We start from the raw sequence: 22038 nt of genomic DNA, 5'->3' as shown, positions 1-22038 counted from the left end.
GTCTGATTTTAAAAAAAAAAAAAACCATTGCTTATCACTGTTGGTTAAAATTTATGTGTAAATATTATGTAAGTACTAATGGGTTAGTTGTTGTGTGATAGATGTCGGGCTCGAAACTTATTATCACATTCAGCGACTCCGAATCAGAACCTTCAGATTGTGTTTCAGTCATTAACATATCCGATGACGAAAGTGGTATTTTTGGGGAAGACTCACAATTTCCGGATGAACCAACTATAGAAATACCGGAAAGTGAACCCGAGGAGGAAAGTGAACCCGAGGAGGAAAGTGAACCCGAGGAGGAAAGTGAACCCGAGGAAGAAATACAGGAAATTACAAAAGACGAGTTCGAACTAGGAAAGAAACGAAAGGCTAATGAATTAGAAAATTCAAATCCCGAGTTTAGTGAGGATGATGTGGCACCAACTCCACTAGACACTACCACCCCTATTCCCGCTATTCCTATTCGTTCTATCCCGGCATCCAGTTCTTCAGTCCCACAGCCAAAATATAGGCAGACAGCTAGGATAAGCGTTAAGCGATTCTTTGAACCTAAACGTCCTAGAAAATAGACCAAACGATGCGCTGCTGTATTAAACCATGGGATCATATAATGTTTTGTATAATATTATTAGTGTGGTTTGCTTAATGTTCGATGTAAGATAAGCATATGTAAAATAGTGAAGTGTGAAATGCAATAATTTTCCATGGTTAAGTATTATTTAGATGGTAGTAATTGATTCTGTACTAAGCTATTAAGTATGGACATTAACGGGTAGGTACTACCCTAGATATAATTATAAAACGCTAATAAGAAGAAAAGGCTTTTATAATAATACCTGGTTCATATTATTAATAAGCTATAATGTACTGTAAATATACACTACATCTATAATATTCCATGTGAATAATTATTTTCTTTTCATTCTTATAGAAGAATATGGCGCGATTGAACCGAATGACGGAACAAGAAATCCAGGAACTCATCAATCAGCGAGTGAACGACAGAATGTTATGGGTCGAGGCTGCAAGAGGTGCTGCAGTTAACCCAAATCCTCGTGTGGGGTGCACTTACAAAACTTTTCAAGCTTGCAAGCCCTCATCATTCAGTGGAACAGAAGGACCGATCGGTTTAACCCGATGGATAGAAAAGATGGAGACGGTGTTCAAAATCAGTGGTTGTGATGAAAAAGACATGACCAAGTTTGCATCGTGCACTTTACAAGATAGTGCACTCACATGGTGGAAGAATTATGTGAAGGCGGTAGGAGGAGATGTAGCTTATGATACTCCATGGGAAGAATTCAAAGCGATGATAATCACCGAGTATTGTCCAAGGAATGAGGTTATTAAGTTAGAAGATGAGTTACGAAGTTTGAAGGTGGTTGGTACTGAAATCACCAACTACAATCAGCGATTCATGGAATTGGTTTTACTATGTCCTGAATTGGTTCCAACCGAAGCACGGAAGATTGAAATGTACAAAGGTGGTTTGCCCAAGAAGGTCAAGGCAAACGTTACGGCGTCGAAACCTAAGACAATTCATGAAGCTATAACCATGGCGAACGAGTTAATGGATCAGGTCATTCTGGATAAGAAAGCATTCACTACTGAGGTGAAGGTATCGAGTAACAAAAGGAAGTGGAACGGAAATTATGATCGAGGTTACCAACAGCAATCTTTTAAGAAACCAGAAACCCCGAAAGGTGCGGGTAGCGGTTCAGGCTTTGGTTACAAAGGACAAAGTCCTTTATGCAACCGTTGTCACAAACATCACTTTGGTTACTGTAGTGTGTTGTGCACCAAATGCAATCGACAGGGACATCTTGCTGAAGATTGTAAGGCTCTCGTTACAAATGCAAATGGTAACAAGACTCCTGCCACCAACGCAAATAGAACTGCTTTGGCTAACATTACTTGTTTTGGGTGTGGAAAACAAGGTCATTATAAGAGCCAGTGCCCGAATCAGAATGGCGGACCTGCACGTGGAAGAGCGTTTGTTATTAATGCTAGAGAGGCACGAGAAGACCCGGAGCTTGTTACGGGTACGTTTACCATTAATAACTTATCAGCATCTATTTTATTTGATACTGGCGCCGATAGAAGTTACGTGTGTATAAATTTTTACACTAAATTGAATTGTTCATCAGTACCTCTAGATGCTAAGTACTTGATTGAGTTAGCTAATGGTAAACTAATTAAAGCCGATAAAATTTGTCGTGATTGTGAAATAAATCTAGCCGGAGAAACGTTTAAAATCGACTTAATACCCGTAGAATTAAGAGGTTTTGATGTAATAGTCGGCATGGACTGGATGTCCAAAATAGGAGCGGAAGTTGTTTGTGCCAAGAAGGCAATTCGTATTCCTGGTAAGGATAAAATACCGGTGATGATTTATGGAGAGAAGGGTAATTCAAAGCTAAAACTCATTAGCTGTTTGAAAGCCAAGAAGTGTTTAGAAAAGGGATGTTACGCTATTTTAGCACATGTTAATAAAGTCGAAAAGAAAGAAAAGTGCATCAATGACGTGCCTGTGGCAAGAGATTTTCCTGAAGTTTTTCCGGAAGAATTGCCGGGATTACCTCCATTTAGATCGGTGGAATTTCAAATAGATTTAGTACCAGGAGCTGCACCAGTGGCTCGTGCTCCATATAGACTTGCACCGTCCGAGTTAAAAGAACTTCAAAGTCAGTTAAAAGAATTACTGGACCGTGGATTCATACGACCGAGTACTTCACCGTGGGGAGCTCCAATTTTGTTTGTTAAGAAGAAAGATGGATCTTTTAGGATGTGTATAGACTATCGTGAATTAAATAAGTTAACTATCAAGAATCGGTATCCACTACCGAGAATTGATGACTTATTTGATCAATTGCAAGGATCATGTGTTTATTCGAAAATCGACTTAAGATCGGGCTATCATCAACTACGCGTCAAAGAAGAGGATATTCCGAAAACTGCTTTTCGGACACGTTATGGTCATTACGAATTTTTGGTTATGCCGTTTGGATTGACGAATGCGCCAGCTGTATTCATGGACCTCATGAATCGAGTTTGTAGTCCGTATTTAGATAAGTTTGTTATCGTTTTCATTGATGATATTCTTATCTATTCCAAGAGTGAGCAAGAGCATGAAGAGCATTTAAGGTTGATACTGGAGTTGTTGAGAAAAGAACAACTTTATGCTAAATTTTCTAAGTGTGCTTTCTGGTTGAAAGAAGTGCAATTTCTTGGTCACGTTGTTAATAGCGAAGGAATTCAGGTTGATCCAGCAAAAACTGAAGCTATTGAAAAATGGGAGACTCCTAAGACACCAACACAGATACGCCAATTTTTGGGTTTAGCCGGTTATTATAGAAGGTTTATTCAAGATTTTTCCCGAATAGCTAAGCCGTTGACAGCATTAACGCAAAAAGGGAAGAAATACGAATGGACCTCGGAGCAGGAGAACGCATTTCAAATACTGAAGAAGAAGTTAACTACGGCGCCTATTTTATCGTTACCAGAAGGGAACGATGATTTTGAAATATATTGTGACGCTTCGCGACAAGGTTTTGGTTGTGTTCTTATGCAACGGAAGAAAGTTATTGCATTCGCATCCCGACAATTGAAGATTCACGAGCGAAATTATACGACGCATGATCTAGAATTGGGAGCAGTCGTGTTTGCATTGAAGATGTGGAGACACTACTTGTATGGGGTTAAATTCACTGTGTTTACTGATCATAAAAGCCTTCAACATATTTTTGATCAGAAACAATTGAACATGAGGCAACGTAGGTGGGTCGAGTTAATAAACGACTATGATTGTGAAATTCGTTATCATCCCGGGAAGGCAAACGTGGTGGCTGATGCTTTAAGCAGAAAAGAACGAGAACCAATTCGAGTTCGAGCAATGAACATAAAAATTCGTATGAATCTCAACTCACAAATCAAAGAAGTTCAACGAGAAGCACTCAATGAAGAAAACATAAAGAATGAAATAATGAAAAAGTACGAGAAACAACTTGTTGTACGGGAAGATGGAATTCGGTATTTTGCAAATCGTATTTGGGTACCGAAGTTGGGTGGATTAAGAAAGTTGATATTGAACGAGGCACATAAGACAAGATACTCGATACATCCTGGAGTTGGAAAGATGTATCAAGATCTTAAGACACGTTATTGGTGGCCTAATTTAAAAACAGACGTTGCAACATATGTTGGGGAGTGTTTAACTTGTTCCAAGGTTAAAGCAGAACACCAAAAGCCGTCAGGGTTACTTCAACAACCAGAAATCCCAGAATGGAAATGGGATGGTATTACCATGGATTTCATCACGAAGTTACCAAAGACTGCCTGGGGATACGACACCATTTGGGTGATTGTTGATCGTCTCACCAAGTCTGCACATTTCTTGCCTATAAAGGAAACGGATAGAATGGAGAAACTATTACGATTGTATATAAAGGAAGTTGTTTCAAGGCATGGGATACCTATTTCCATTATATCCGATCGTGATAGTAGATTTACCTCAAAGTTTTGGCAATCACTACAGGAGGCACTAGGAACTCGTTTGGATATGAGTACCGCATATCATCCGCAGACCGACGGGCAGAGTGAAAGAACAATTCAGACTCTTGAATACATGCTCAGGGCATGTGTGATCGATTTTGGAAACGGATGGGATAAATATCTACCGTTAGCAGAATTCTCGTATAATAATAGTTATCATGCGAGCATTGGAGCTGCGCCATTCGAAGCATTGTATGGAAGGAAGTGTAGATCTCCTATCTGTTGGAATGAAGTAGGAGATCGACAATTAACTGGTCCCGAGATCATACATGAAACGACTGAGAAGATAGTGCAAATCAAGGAGAGATTAAAAACAGCCCGCAGTCGCCAAAAGAGCTACGCCGATGTCCGAAGGAAACCATTAGAGTTTCAGGTCGGGGACATGGTTATGCTAAAGGTGTCACCTTGGAAAGGTGTGATACGTTTTGGAAAAAGGGGTAAACCGAACCCAAGGTACGTAGGCCCGTTTAAGATCATCGAACGCATTGGACCGGTAGCTTATCGACTCGAGTTACCTCAACAACTCGCCGGAGTACATAATACCTTTCACGTCTCAAACCTTAAGAAGTGTCTTGCAAAGGAAGACCTCACCATTCCTCTTGAAGAAATCCATGTCGACGAGAAACTACAATTCGTCGAAGAACCAATTGAAATCATGGACCGTGAAGTTAAACAGCTCAAACAGAGCAATATACCGATTGTTAAGGTTCGTTGGAATGCTAGAAGAGGTCCCGAGTTTACTTGGGAACGAGAGGATCAGATGAAGCAAAAGTATCCACACTTGTTTCTCGATGACGCAAAATAGGTACAATTTTAAAATTTCGGGACGAAATTTATTTAACGGGGAGGTAATGTAACGACCCGCACTTTTTCGATCATACTATACTTATAAGATTAATATTTACATAAATTAAACCTTGCCAACATGATAAGCAATCCAAATTGTCGAGACTTATATTTCCGAAAAGAGTTTTACACAACGTTTGACCGTCTAGTTTGACCGATGATATCACGAACTATACAATATATGATAATTATACGTTTGTGTATATAAATGTATATATACATATTTAACATGATTAATAAATGTTTTAATATCTCATTTTGTATTAATAACAACAAGTTATATGTGTATTTTGAAACTACTAACTTAAGTTTTCAAAACGATAACTATACGTAACGTTATTTGACATAAATACTTAAGACATATAATGTTTATACATATATTGTATAAGTAATGTATTTAATCACTTTTAAAGACTTAAATACATAAAACCATATAAGTGTATTCACAAAAGATAGCTATATTTGAATCCTCATTTCATTTTTCACAAAATTTCTATACGTATACCTAGAGTATTTGTACTCGTATCATACCAAGCTCCTATACGTATTTACTAATAGTAAATACACATCAAAATCACCACCTAACCAGCCATTATTCATGCCATGAGGGCTAGGTAATTGAACTTGGATGCAAATAAGACTAGATACATAAAATGATAGCTTGAATTTTTGTCTCCATGCCCCCCATTCACGTTTTTTTTAGCTATATATGTATCATCATTTTCTTTCATTTAAACTCCAAATTTCTTAAGATAAACACACACTCTCTCTTCACTCTTAACCTCCATAAACATTCAGCAAGAAACCTTGAAGATCTAGCTTCAAAAACCATACTAAAACACCATAAGAAAACCATACAAAAACACTTCAAGAAAACCCTCCAAGAACACCAACTTACTTCCAATCTTTCATACACTTCTATCACCCTTTTGATTCTAGCTTCTTACTCCTCTTTTACAGCAAACTTATCCAAGGAACTTGAGGTAGAATCTATGTTCATAACCTTATTCGATTCATATATATATAGCTATCTTATTTTGTGGTACAAAAGTTTAACAACAAGAACATAGTTTGAATGTTTTCAAACTTGTTTGCAAACTAAATAGATCCTTCTAACTTAACTTTTAAAATACTTCAAGACATGTAACATAACTTATTTATATGTTAATTTAACAAGGTAAAACTTGGTTTTTCAAAGTATAAGTATTTTTGGAAAAATGGTCATTAAATGATTTTGTTGTAACAAAATGTTTAACTTCATATGTTTCACTAAACTTTCACTTATGCCGTATGATTTTGAATACAAACCAAGGTATTTACAGTTCATAGTCTTAAAGAAGAACTCGATCCAAGAAGATGGCAATTTGAATCAACGAAAACGGACTTGTAACGAAGAAACTATGACCGAAACAAAATTGGCTATCCTAGACATTTTCAACTTCGGGATTCATTGGAAAAATTTACATAAAATCACATACTTCTAAGATAACATGATATTTTATATATATGTACTCATAATTCAATTTCATATGGTTCAGGATCACCCGTAAACAACACGAGAAGATTAATCATAAGATCCCATGATTGTACGCAACACGTCATTTGACAACACCGGTACTTTATGTACGCAACACGTCATTTGACAACACCGGTACCATGGGTCAAGATTAATCTCGACCAATACATATACGATGGGGTTTTATTTATTTCGTTGGGGGTTTTGTTTATTGCGGGTATATTAAACATCTAAAAATGAACCATTAAAATTGAATTACTAACATCGAAATGCTAACTACGGACTAAGGAAATATTCAAAATATTAAAAGTATAACAAGTATATATATATATAACATTTGTTTTAAAATGAAAACATATTGATATATTATATATGGATAGGTTCGTGATATCAACCGGAAGACCGAGTCAAAATATATATATCATCAAGACAAGAGTGAGTATATAGTCCCACTTTTAAACTCTAAATATTTCGGGATGAGAATACATGTATTTTATGTTTTACGATATGGACACAAGTAACTGAAAAATATGTTCTACGTTGAGTTGTACCACTGGCATACTTCCCTGTAGCTTGGTAACTAATATTTACAGCGGTATTGTAAACGCGAATCCTGTTGATAGATCTATCGGGCCTGACAACCCCAACCGGACTGGACGACCAGTATTCAACGGTTGCACAGTACTTCGTTTTGTGACTACACTTGGTACGGTGTAGTAAGATTTCATATTAAAGGGAATATGCGACGTGAAAATGTTAAGTATGGTTACCAAGTGCTCAACCACTTAGAATACTTTTATTAAACTGTTTATATACGAAATCTTGTGGTCTATATATATATTGCTGCCGGCATTAAACCTATATCTCACCAACTTTATGTTGACCTTTTAAAACATGTCTATTCTCAGGTGATTTCTAAAGCTTCCGCTGCATTATGTTGGATCTAACCAGGATCTTGCGTACGCATGTTTGTGTCAAAAATAAAACTGCATATCCGAGATGTTGTATTGTAAAATATGCTAGAAACCGTGTTGTTGTCATCATTTGTAAAGTTTGTAAGTCGAAGATTATCGCTAAACGTTAATCTTCTTTTTATTGTCTTAAGCTTGTAACAAAAATAATGGTTATGGTTTGTAATGTATAATATATGCAGTTTTCTTTCAAAAATGTCTCATATAGAGGTCAATACCTCGCAATGAAATCATACGTTATCTAACGCGTTCTTATGGTTAAGGACGGGTTATGACAGTTATGTATGTAGACACTTTTTCTCTAAGATAGATTGGTCGTTAGTGCCTTTGGATGAGAGTATACTTGTCGAAGTAGTCAATGGAAAACTTGAGAATATTGACCAAATTGGCCGAGGAGGTATTATATGTCACACCCCATAAATGGAATCGGGGGTCATATGTGACTAACCAATATCATAACACAAGTGTAAAGCGAGAACGACTCTAAATGAGACGTTTTATAACAAAATTTGAATTTGCAGCGAAAACATAATAATGTTTTACATAATGAAATTCATAGATATATAACAGATGATATGTCTAATATGTGGACTACAATGCAACAGCTAACTAAGCATCATAGGGCAGCACACAAGCTAATCTTCACATGAGACAAACATGCTTAAAATGTCAACACAAAGGTTGAGTGAACATCATAGGTTTAACAATCATAATAAGTAACCACAAGATTTAGTTCAAAACATCAAAATATTCAATATGCCATGAGTTATAATATCGAACTAAACATTAACCCCTGACACTGTACGGGTGTCGGCAATCATTATTATGTACCCCCTTGATGATCACGCCAATGGGTAGAGACGTCACTCTCAATAGGCCTACTCACAATAATTAAGCTTGCAAAATTCTAATTCCAGCAATTAACGATATTATGGCGGGGATTTGCATGTAACAATAAATACATGTTTAATAAAAGTCTCACGAAGTTGCATATCAAATAGTTTAGGTACTTGTGTCTAAATTGTAAATCATTTAAAAGCAAGCATGTGTCTCACCCCAAAGTTTATAAAATAGTTAAGAAATAGTAGAAAGAGGGGCTATGAAGTTCACCTTAGTAGTAAGTAAGTTAATCCACGCAAGGAAGTATGAACGGAGAAAGTGATCGGAGATCTTGACCTAGAGATATAATCTTTGGTTAGTTAATGTCTAACAGACATAAGGTTTGTTTATTAATATAGCAACTATATCAACAGTGACGGTTCTCGAGAAAAGTTCCTATTTCTCAAACGTTTCTATTTTTGGAAACCTACTATTTATGGAAAGCTTTCACTTATAGTAAGTTTCTAGTTTTAGAAGTTCGGGTTATAATTCTTAACAAAGATGTTGTACAATCTCGCCCAAACTTCGTTGCTATTATGCAAGTCACTCGAATGATCTGTTGTTACCGGACGCCCAGGATTCTTGACCAGAATCTAAGTCATGGCATTCGAAATTCACAAGCGGTTCTCATAAGGCAACAAGGATCACTCTAGGCCACATGTAGCGGTGATGTTTGTAGTCTTTGTACGTTATCTTTAATTATAACCTTCACGTTATAGATGTACACATAACAATTTATTAATGATCTTCTTAATTTTATATATATATATATATATATATATATATATATATATATATATATATATATATATATATATATATATATATATATATATATATATATATATATATATATATAGGCGATAGTATACTTAGTGTAATTTATGGTGTTACTGTATAGTTAGGTTTACATGTTATACTAATAATAATAGTATTACTCTTTTATTAATTAGATATTATGAAATCTTATCATTATATGTGTTATATATATAAATACACCTATATGATACATATATATGTTCATAACTATGTGGTATATATATACATTATGTCTATGTGTTAAATATATCTTAAGTCAAGGGTGTTATATATATATATATATATATATATATATATATATATATATATATATATATATATATATATATATATATATATATATATACATATATTCTTTATTATTATTATACATGTATATGTTTATAGCTATATGTTATATGTATATATTATATGTAAGTGTTATATACATTAGTGTAGAGGTGGTACATATATATACATATACTTATTACTACTTATCTTCTTTGTAAATTCTTATAATATATATACATTATACATATACACACTCATATATTCATACACACGTACATATACATGCATATATACACATACATATACAGGTATGTATATACTTGCATATATACACATACATATACCTGTAATATATACATGTACATACATACGTGTGCATGCATACATGCATGTATATCATTATCTTCCCTACCTTACTAATCCATAAAATCGTATCTTTTTATCATAATCATAACCTAATATCATTCATCATCATCACATAAAATCATAAACTTTAACTTATTAAACTAGTTTTATGATGATAATTTAACAACTTTAATACAATAATTCACTTATTTAACTAATTTATTAATAAATAATCATAATCTTCAACCTATTCAATTTATTCATACTCTATATCATAATACTTTTAATCTTATTCATACATAGATATATTAACCATTATCATTATTCATGCAAGATTCATGATCATAATCTTATCATACTTTTAACAATCATATTCATTAACTTAATATTTTAATCATAACTTTTAACCTTAATCATAATCTTTTATCATAATCATGTTCATCATCTCTATAAACCTTTATCTACTTTAATTAATTTCATACAACAATCATGAGTTCATGTTCATAACTATATTCTTACTTGATTATATTACTAGTTTCATGATCAATTCATAATACTTCATATTCATAATAATTGTACGTATTAATCATAATCAAGATCAATATTAACACCCTAATACACTAAAAGTAATAGATTAAAGAAGTATGATTAAGCTAAGGTTTTAAGTATACCTTAATAGAGTAAGATCAAGAACAAGATGGCGATGGAGACCCAAACAGGAGCTGATTCACAGCAGCTAAACATGACCCAATCGAAGGATTTTTCTTGGGCTGTTTATCACGCAGAAGAAACTAATCACAGAAATCCAGGAGCACTTTGAATGCTGTTTTGATCATGTGCTGCAGCAGAAAAATAGGAGCACTTGGGCTGATTAGCAGGCAGAAACAGGTTGCAACCACAGTCGAAATATGGGCTGTTTTGGGTCTCCTGGTCACGACAGAACACAGCAGAAAACAGCAGGTTGATGGCGGTTTGCAGGTTTGTTTTGGTGGTCGAATGGGGGCTGGTGCAGTCGACAAAAAGAAGAGGGAAAGCTGCAGGATATTGTCGACTAGAAACAACAATGTGAGGGATTTTTTTTTTAGTTTAATTGTGATGTAGATTATGGAAAGATCATGAGGCTTTATATAGTTGAGCTTTTTAGAATCCTAAACACAATCTAATTACTTAAAGATCAAGGATTACTTAATGATCAAGTCTTCCCTTTTTTTTTTAAACCGACCCAAACACAATTTATATAATTAATTATATATTTTTTTTTATATTCGGCATTTATGTATTTATTTATATATTTTAATTTTTTTTATTTAAGATTACATTTATTTAAAATACATTTTATTTTTTTTGAGTCCATGTCTTTTATTAATATTTACTTTAGTTCCAATTTAGTTTAATTCATATAAAAGTTACATTTAATTTATTACATATAGTTTATATTATTAATTTTATATTAGGGTTAGGGTTTAGTATTTAATAGGTAGGGTTAGGTTTTTAATTAATATTAGGGTTTAAGTATTAATGACTTTATTTATTATCTCCGGATAACAACCCTAGTTACAACGTACAAACAACAATGAACCCTAGGGGCATTTCTGGCATTTCATAATGGAAAAATGAGGGTTGTTATATTATAAACCTAGCTGGTGTGGATTTTGAGATTGAATTGATACCCATTAAGTTGGGAAGCTTTAATGTAATAGTCGGTATGGACTGGTTGTCCAAAGTGAGAGCTGAAGTTATCTGTGGTAAGAAGATTCTTCGTATACCTCGCGAAGATGGTGAGCCACTGATTATTTACGGAGATAGATGTAGCCCGAATCTGAACCTTATTAGTTGCATTAAGTCACAAAAGATTATGAAAAAGGGGCGTTTTGCTGTTTTAGCACATGTGAAGAAACTAGAAACTGAGGAGAAAAGCGTGGATGAAGTGCGAATTGTGAACGAATTTCCCGACGTCTTTCTAGAAGATTTGCTGGAATTACCCCCGCCGAGATCAGTGGAGTTTCAGATCGATCTAGTGCCATGAGCTGCACCTGTAGCTCGCGCACCTTATCGACTTGCACCTTCCGAACTGCAAGAGTTGGAAAGTCAACTGCAGGAACTACTAGACCGTGGATTTATCCGACCGAGTTCATCGCCTTGGGACGCACCTGTTTTGTTCGTGAAGAAGAAGGAAGGATCTTTCCGCATGTGTATCGATTATCGTGAACTGAACAAGTTGACGATCAAGAATCGGTATCCCCATCCCAGAATTGACGATCTTTTCGATCAGCTGCAAGGATCTAGCATTTGCTCCAAGATTGATTTATGATCAGGTTATCACCAGTTGAGGGTGAAGGAGAGCGATGTGCTAAAGACTGCATTCCGAACTCGTTATGGTCACTATGAGTTTCTAGTAATGCCATTCGGTTTAACTAATGTACCTGCCGTGTTTATGGATCTCATGAATCGCATATGCAAGCTGTACCTAGACAAATTCGTTATCGTCTTCATAGATGATATCCTAATCTATTCCAAAAGCGAAGAAGAACATGAGCAACATCTTCGACTCATGCTTGAACTCTTGAGACAAGAGCAACTCTATGCCAAATTCTCTAAGTGTGAATTTTGGTTGAAGGAAGTCCAATTTCTTGGTCATATTGTGAGCGATCAGGGTATGAAAGTCGATCCCGCAAAGATCGAAGCCATCAGCAAGTGGGAAACCCCCACTACTCCTACCCATATACGTCAATTTTTAGGCCTTGCCGGTTACTATCGTAGATTCATTGAAGGTTTCTCTTTGATTGCGCGTCCTTTGACCGCGTTAACTCACAAGGGGAAGAAGTTTGTTTGGGGAACCAAGCAAGAGTCAGCATTCCAAACCCTGAAGCAAAAGTTAACCACCGCTCCTATTTTGTCCCTTCCCAAGGGGAATGATGACTTCGTTGTGTATTGCGATGCCTCCCGACAAGGTTTTGGGTGTGTATTGATGCAACGGAAGAAGGTTATTGCTTACGCCTCCCGACAACTGAAGATTCACGAGCGGAACTACACTACTCACGATCTTGAGCTTGGAGCCGTTGTCTTTGCGCTCAAACTGTGGAGACACTATCTGTATGGAACCAAGAGTACTATCTTCACCGATCATAAGAGCCTCCAACACATATTCAATCAGAAGCAATTGAATATGCAACAACGACGGTGGATCCAGACGTTGAACGACTACGATTGTGAACTTCGTTACCACCCTGGTAAGGCAAATGTTGTAGCCGATGCCTTAAGCTGAAAGGAAAGAATGGTACCACTTCGTGTCCGAGCCTTGAACGTCACCATTCACACGAATCTCAATAGCCAAATCCGTGTAGCCCAAGAGGAAGCTCTCAAGGAGGAGAATATTACTCAAGAGAACTTTAACATTCTCGTTTCTCGATTCGAGGTCAAGGAGACTGGACTCCGATACTTTGCCGGAAGAATCTGGGTGCCTAGATATGGGGATTTATGAAGCCTAATTCTAGATTAAGCCCACAAGTCAAGGTATTCGATTCATCCAGAAGCTGGTAAGATGTACCACGACCTCAAGGTTCAATATTGGTGGCCAAACCTCAACAAGGATGTTGCGACTTACGTCGGAAAGTGTTTAACTTGTTCTAAGATCAAAGCCGAACATCAGAGGCCATTCGAGTTACTTTAGCAACCCGAGATCCCGTAATGGAAGTGGGAAGGATTAACGATGGACGTCATCACGAAGCTACCGAAGAGGGTAGGCGGTTATGACACCATCTGGGTTATTGTTGACCGTCTTACCAAATCTGCACACTTCCTAGCCATGAAGGAAACTGATACGATGGAGAAACTTGCACAATTATACATAAAGGAAGTTGTATCTCGACACGGTGTACCTAGGGATGGCAATGGATTGGATATGGATCGGATGATGCCATATCCACATCCATATCCATTTAATTTCTGTTCATCCATATCCATATCCATATTCATTTACTTTCAGTTCATCCATCCATTTCCGATGGATTAAGAGGGTTAATGGATATCCGTTGGATATCAAATGAAATGTTAATCTAACGACGATTTTATCAATTTAATATAGATTACAACAAATGTAAATATTTAATCTTTATGTTTTTGATCTTTTACACATGCTTGGATTGTAATTTCTCGCAGATTGTGAATTTAGGTGAGCAAAATACGTTATAATATAAAGAAATATACGTCTAAACTAATCTAAATATGTAACTTTGAATATGGTTAGTAACAATATAATAATTGTGACTATCACAACTCTCATTTTCGTTAATAAATTAAGAATTTGTAGGTTATATGTATATTTATATCGATATGTAGATGTATATGCATATATTTTAGTACGTATATATGTATATATAGATGTATTTCGGGTGATAATGGATATATCAATGGATGATAAATTTTCATCCATATCCGATCGAAATATTTAGATCATCCATATCCATATCCATATCCGTTAATCATCCATTTAAATCATCCATATCCATTATAAATGGATCGGATCGGGTGGATATCCATGGATGAAACATCCATTGCCATCCCTAGGTGTACCCTTATCGATTATTTCAGACCGAGACGCCCGTTTCGCTTCTAGATTTTGGCGTTCTTTGCAAGAAGCTTTGGGAACACGTTTAGATATGAGTACTGCGTATCACCAACAAATCGAAGGACAGAGCGAATGCACGATTCAAACCCTGGAGGACATGTTGCATGCTTGTGTAATTAATTTCGAAAAGGCTTGGGAGAAGCATTTGCCGCTAGCCGAATTCTCTCACAACAATAGCTATCATGCAAGCATTAAGGCCGCACCTTTCGAAGCCTTGTATGGCCGAAGATGTCATTCTCCTATCTGTTAGGCCGAAGTAGGTGAAAAGTAAATCACCGGACCCAAACTCATCCATGAAACTACCGAGAAGATTGTCCAAATTTAAGCGAGGCTCAAGATGGCCCTCGATCGTCAAAAGAGCATGCGGATCTTAAGTGTAAAGATCGCGAATTCTAAGTAGGTGACCGAGTGATGTTGAAGGTCGCACCTTGGAAATGTGTAATCCATTTCGGAAAGCGTGGGAAGCTAAATCTGCGATATATTGGTCCTTTTGAAGTCTTAGAGCGTATTGGACCCGTTGCTTACCGTTTGGATCTTCCGACTCAGTTGAGTGCTGTTCATCCCACTTTTCACGTATCGAATCTGAAGAAATGTCTTGCTGAACCAGAACTTGTCATACCACTTGAGGAGCTTACTATTGATGACAAACTCCACTTCGTGGAAGAACCTGTTGAAATTATGGATCGTGAGGTCAAAACCTTGAAACGCAACAAGATTCAAATTGTTCGAGTTCGTTGGAATGCTAAATGGGGACCTGAGTTTACTTGGGAATGAGAGGATCAGATGATGCAGAAGTATCCTCACCTCTTCACAACTCTACCGTCTACCTCAGCTTAAAATTTCGAGACGAAATTTTCATTAACAGGTGGGTAATGTAACGACCCGACTTTTTCGACTTGCTTTTGTGTTTGTTACTTTCTGCGAAACTGCGTATTTGTGCGTACTGAGCTATATTATATTCTGGGATCTTATTTCATGATTAATTACCTTCGTTTATACCATACAACGTGCCATTAAGTACTTAGTTACTTAACTTGATCCCCAAATGCTTTTATGATCGTTAGTGTCACTTGACGTTGAAAATGAGCTATGTATTTTGATACACGTTTGACTTTGGTCATAATTGGAATATTATGACTACGTAATACTAATTGTTATTTTAACAATTTCTTGGGTTATTGGTTGCTTAATTACGCTTAGTAATTTACTTATGCTCACTAGTTAGTCTTGTTGGACTTTCTAACTTGTTGGACTCAAGTCCACCCTACTATAGCTAATGGACTATTTAATTAGCCCAATTATAATAAGTTTATGACCCATATAAATGTAAGACAAATGCCCATTTATTAGAGGGAACATACTAGCATTTTTGTTAACCATAATCACAATTGTTGCATGGGATCCCAACATAAGCACCAACTTTAGACAACCATTAACCAAAAAGCAAAAGTTGTCCCCCTTGTCCCCCCTAAACCTACGGCCAACCCACCCCCATCCCCCTATAAATACCACACAAACCTCACCCATTTTACACTAGATCTCATTCACAAATTACACACACTTACTCTATAATTCTCTCTCTAGTCTTTCTCACTCTAAAAAGTGTAAGTTTTAAATTTTCTTCTTCTTCTTCTTCTCTTCTCAATGTCGACATCATCATCATCATTAAAGGATCTAGCTTTTTAGCTTTTTGATCTTGTTATATCTTGTAGATTCAAACTTGGGTTTGAATCCTTCAAGAACATGAAAGATTCAAGCTTTCTAGCTTTGAATCTTCATTTACTTGTTAGATCTAGTTTTTCTAGCTTATGATTTCTTTATTTTGTTATAAAGATCAAAACTTGTGTTTATGATCTTCATGTAACTTGAAGATCTAGTCTTTTGCTTTAAGGATCTTCAAGAACATTAAAGATCCAAGCTTTCTAGCTTAGGGTTTCATTATTTTGTTAAAAATCTTAGCTTTTTAGCTTATGGTCTCATTTCTTTTACTAGATCTTAGCTTTCTAGCTTATGGTCTCATTAATCTTGTAAAGATCCAAGCTTTCTAGCTTAGGGTTTTCTTAATACTTGAGATCTAAGTTATTATTGTAGATCTCACTTACTTGGAACCTTTTTGTGATTTTTTTGATAATAAAGATCAAGTCTTCATCATCTCATATGATGAAGATGCATAAACTTGTGTAAAAAGAACAAAGGTTGAAGCTTTATTGGGTTTATGCAATAAAGAGGCAACCTTGATGTTCAAAACTTGTAGAATGATAGATTTTACTCTTAGTTGTGTGTTGATGGTCGAAACTTGGTCAAAGTGATACTAAAACATCAAAGAGTTGTACACCTGAACCTTACACGCATCAAGGATGAGAACCGTGATGAGCATCAAGCACCAAGAAACCCACCGGAGCACTTGTTTGCTATTTTTCGGGGTCTGATCAGACTCCTGGACTTCTGGAAAATTCATTTTCAGATAGTTCGTTTCTATTATATGACTTTTCATTTAGGCCTCGCCTAAATCCGATATACGGTTTAGGATTTAAAGCCTTCCGAAAGTCACTACGCCTTTGTAACGACGTGCTGAAAATTTTGACCTACTCGCACTTAAACCGTCGCCACGGTCAAGCGAAGACGAGTTAGGTTCTGAAAATTGGACAGCGGTTAGAGGACTCACATACGGAGCCTTGGCCACTGACCACGCGTCTTTTAGTTTTGTATAGAGGTCTTAGCAGCTGTCCGAATTCAGCCTTTTGTTTCGATCTCTATTCTTGATGAAAACTTACTTTATCTTTTACGAATGATGATGACGATGATGATGTTTAGGACTTTACTTAAGTACTTTTAAACCTTTTGGGACAATATACTGACTTAGTGACCTTTGACTTTGGTTGACGACCTTTCGGACCGACTTACTACTTACATACTTTTCATATCGACTTTACCGCACATTTATTGTGAGTTATAGCTTCCCTTTTTACTTTACTATTTTTGGGACTGAGAATACATGCGCTTTTTATGTTTTTACATACTAGACACGTGTACTTAAACTTTACATATGTGTGGGTGATATAAAGGCACAAAGATTCCCCTTAGCACGGTAACGTCTAATCATTGGTTTTTGAACCGGTGAACGCGAATATTAGATATGGATCCATAGGGTTTGACATCCCCACTCGAGCTAGTCGCGCTAGCATTTAATGGGTGTTTGATACTTCGAGGACATACGCACTCGCCAAGTGTACTTTTAGGGGGTATTATTATTACGTTAAGTTAGTTACCGGGTGCCCACGGATAAGCATATACTTTTTATACTGTTTTAAAATACGAAATCTCGTGGTCTACATTACATTACTGAATACAAACTATAGCTAACCAACATTCGTGTTGACCTTTTTAAGCGTGTATTTCTCAGGTGCTTAGACGTTGTTGCTTCCGCTGTTAGACTTGCTGTCTTGGTGTTATAGACTTGCTGTTACAGACTCGCTGTGTTAGAATTCCGCTGCATTACTTAGAGATGTCTCAACCATGGAACTTTTATCTTGCATTCACAACTTATGTTATTTGAATAATGACTTTGTAACGACCTTTGTGTCACGTTATCTTTTGTAAAATGTATCCTTTTTTAATGCAAAACTTTTTTTAAAACAGCATTGTAGTATTGTACCGTGTAATGGACATGTTGTTGACGATTCGTACATGATGGTTTTGTACGGGGCGTCACATTTGTATTTGAAGTAGAGGGGTTTTTACGGTGACCGAAACAGCTCTTTATTTAGCTGGGTTTAATCATTAAGGCCTAAGTAAACACATACAATTGCTCACCGAAAAATCTCATGATTCAATGAATTCCATTAAGTTGTTAGTAAACAGGCCCTAAGTTAGTAAGTTGATTATTAAAGGAAAATGATCTTTATTAACTTTAATCTATATACCCCAATTTTAGAATGTTGTTCAATACAATGCTTTAATGCACATTTGGTGGTGTATTACTAAAATCTAGCATTACGTAATTATTAGGAAAGTCTATAAACATCTAATGCATTTCTTAAAATTACCAATAATTAAAATTAAACTAATTGTGGTGAGAATAAATCATGTTCACGATGACAGCTTTGTATATACGCCCAAATTCAGCGGTAGTTTGGTAAATCTTTTATTTTTGAGAAACTTTCTTATATTTATATTTTAATTACTTTTTTTACTTCCATTTTCCTACATTTTTTATTCCTTTATTAACTTTAATTACCCGAACGTTAACCGTTTTAAACCGTCCAATTAAACGTCTTGATATCCCAGCTTGTAAACCCGATTACTCGTCATGTATACCCGAAAAAAGACTTGAATACACATTTAATAATTCGTTTACACGGTAGTTCGTAAGTAAATAGGGACCGGATACTCGTGGAGAAACCCACTACCCGCTAGTTAGTAACTAAATTGGGACCCAGCGGGTCTGGGATTGGGATAGGATTTTTTAATCGAAATCGGGTCTTGAATTACCTAAATCCAGCTCAAACCTGACCCAATGTCATCCTAACCCAGTGCAATTACTGTCAAGATGAAAAATGAGAAAAAGTTTTTTTTCGCGAGAATTCTATAGTTGTAAGAATTCTATTTTTGACTAATATAAAATACTTGAATCTTTACTAAAAAATGTATTTAAGTGCATTGACTTATTTAATTCCGACGATTGAATATAAATAGGCTATTTTAAGTCCGAGCTAGCCACTATGGTGAAATTGGTAGACACATTGACCGACAAGCTAAGGCAATGGAAACGAAAACAAAGAGGGAAACCATGCCCAAAAAGAGAGATATGGAGAGCCTTGTCTTGAGAGTGAAAAGAAAAGGAAATAGATAGAAAGGATAGTACCTCGCGCGTTTTTGAGAACTACTAGAAAATAGTGAGATCATTAGATCATTACTAAAAGAAGGACTAACGACGATCCTATCCTAAAGGAGAAGAAGGAGTAGGAGGAGTCCGTTTTCTTTGAAGATCGAGGAAGAAATCACTCAATTATTCCACTCGGTAGAAGTCTTCTACACAGGGAAAGCCTATTTCGAGTAAGTGGGGAGGAAAGATCTCCCGAGATTCTTATCTCATTCCATTTTAGTGGCTCAACCAGTAACCAATAGCGAAAACTAAAAAATCCATGGTTTTCGAGAAGAACCCTATTTCGACCAAGTTGTTTTAGAACCAGAAAAATAAGCGGTTTTTCGCACCGCTTGCGCATAATGCGGACCCACTTGTGTATCGTATGTGGCTAAAGAAGCATCGAACGAGTTGGAGTTCTTACTGTGATGCCCCGTATAAAACCATCGTGTACGGATCATCAACAACAGGATCATTACAAGGTCAAATACTATATGCTGTTTTAAAATAAGTTTGCATTCATAAGAAAAGGTGACGTCATAACCAACGCCAAATGTTTAACATACGATAATGTGCCTCTACGAATAGAAGGCGTTAATAATAGTACGTGATCCATAGGTCGTTACAGATTCATTGTTTCAAAAGTAACATAGTTTGAATGCAAATAAATGTTCATGCGAAGACATCTCTAAAGCAGCGGGAGTCTACAGCAAGACTAGTATAGCAAAAGCAATCATACCTCTAAGCACCTGAGAAAAACATGCTTCAAAATGTCAACACAAAGGTTGGTGAGCTATAGTTCAAGTATAACAGTAATGTAAGGTAGGCCACGAGATTTCAGTGTTTCAAAACAGTATGAAAAGTATATGTATAACCGTGGGCACTTGGTAACTAACTTAACGTAAATAACACCCCCTAAAAGTACACTTGGTGAGTGCGTATGTTTACGAAGTATTAAACACCCGTTAAATGCTAGCGCTACTAGCCCGAGTGGGGATGTCAAACCCTATGGATCCATATCTAAGATTCGCATTCACCGGTTCAAAGACCAATGACTAAACATTACCGAGCTAAGGGGAAAGTTTATGCCGTTGTATAACCCACACATATATAAAGTTTAAGTACTCGTGCCTAGTATGTAAAACATAAAATGCGCATGTATTCTCAGTTCCCAAAATAGTTAAAGTAAAAGGGGATGCTATAACTCACAGTGGAAAGTAGTAAAGTCGGTACGCGGGATAGGTAAGCAAGTGGTTGGTCCGAAATGTCCTCAACCTAATTCAAAAGTTACTAAGTCATTAAATCATTCCCAAAGGTTTAAAAGTATGTAAATTAGGTCTTAAGTATCATCATCATTAATCATTAATCAAAAAGTGTAAGGTAAGTTTTATTCAAGAATAGAGTTTGAAATAAAGGCTGACTTCGTTCAGTCGCCACGACCTCCATACAAACTGAAATGAGGTGAGACCAGTGGCCATGGCTCCGTACATGAGTCCCCTAGGTACTGACCAATTTCCAGAACCAAACTCGTTCTTCATTTGACCGTAGTGACGGTTTAAGTTCGAGTAGGTCAGAAATTTCAGCACAACGCTAATAGGGTGTAGTGACATTCGGGAGGCCATAGATCCTAAACCGTAACTCGGATTAAGACGAGGTCTAAATGGAAAATCATTTACTAGAACCGAACTAACTGAAAATCAACTTTCCAGTAGCCCAGGTGGTCTGATCAGACCCAGAAAACAGTAAGAAAGGTGTTCTGGTGGGTTCTTGGTGCTTGATGCTCATCACGGTTCTCATCCTTGATGCGTAAAGCTTCAAGTGTACAACTCGTTGATGGGTTTGCATCATCTTTACCAAGTTTTGACCATCATAACACAAGTGTAAGTCTAAGATATGTAGCACAACTCACTTAAGAGTTGTATGAAGGTTGATGAACCAAAGTTACATCAAGATCTTAGATCCGACACTTACATAAGTTCTAAAGCTAGATCATAAAGATCCTAGACTAGAAAGTCTAGATTTAGTGTTCTTAAGTTAGATCCTAAGTTATAGAACTTGGATCTTCACTTTAATGAAACCATAAGTTATGAAACTTAGATTTTCAACTTGTAAAATGTATGTAAGCTTATAAGCTTTTATTTACAACAAAATTAGAAGACCATAAGCTATAGAAACTTAGATCCAACACAAGTGTATGAAGTTATAACTAGAAAGTTATACTTACATGTTCTTTAACTTATAAAGTTAACTTTAGTTTCAAGAAATATGAGATCAAGCTTAACTAGTAATACTTGGCCAAAATAAAAATATTATAACTTTAAAGTACTTACAAAAAAAAGAAATAAAC

General features: G+C 36.1%; 1 pseudogene; it reads left to right on the top strand.

Annotated features, from left to right (window-relative positions):
• LOC139889130 (uncharacterized) overlaps nucleotides 1-22038 on the top strand; it is a 62092-nt pseudogene that overhangs the window by 8598 nt on the left and 31456 nt on the right.

Source organism: Rutidosis leptorrhynchoides, chromosome 1, assembly GCF_046630445.1.
Source record: "Rutidosis leptorrhynchoides isolate AG116_Rl617_1_P2 chromosome 1, CSIRO_AGI_Rlap_v1, whole genome shotgun sequence".
In the NCBI taxonomy this organism is placed as follows: domain Eukaryota; kingdom Viridiplantae; phylum Streptophyta; class Magnoliopsida; order Asterales; family Asteraceae; genus Rutidosis; species Rutidosis leptorrhynchoides.
Note: the sequence above shows the minus strand (reverse complement) of the source record. Positions and strands in the feature narration are given on the sequence as shown.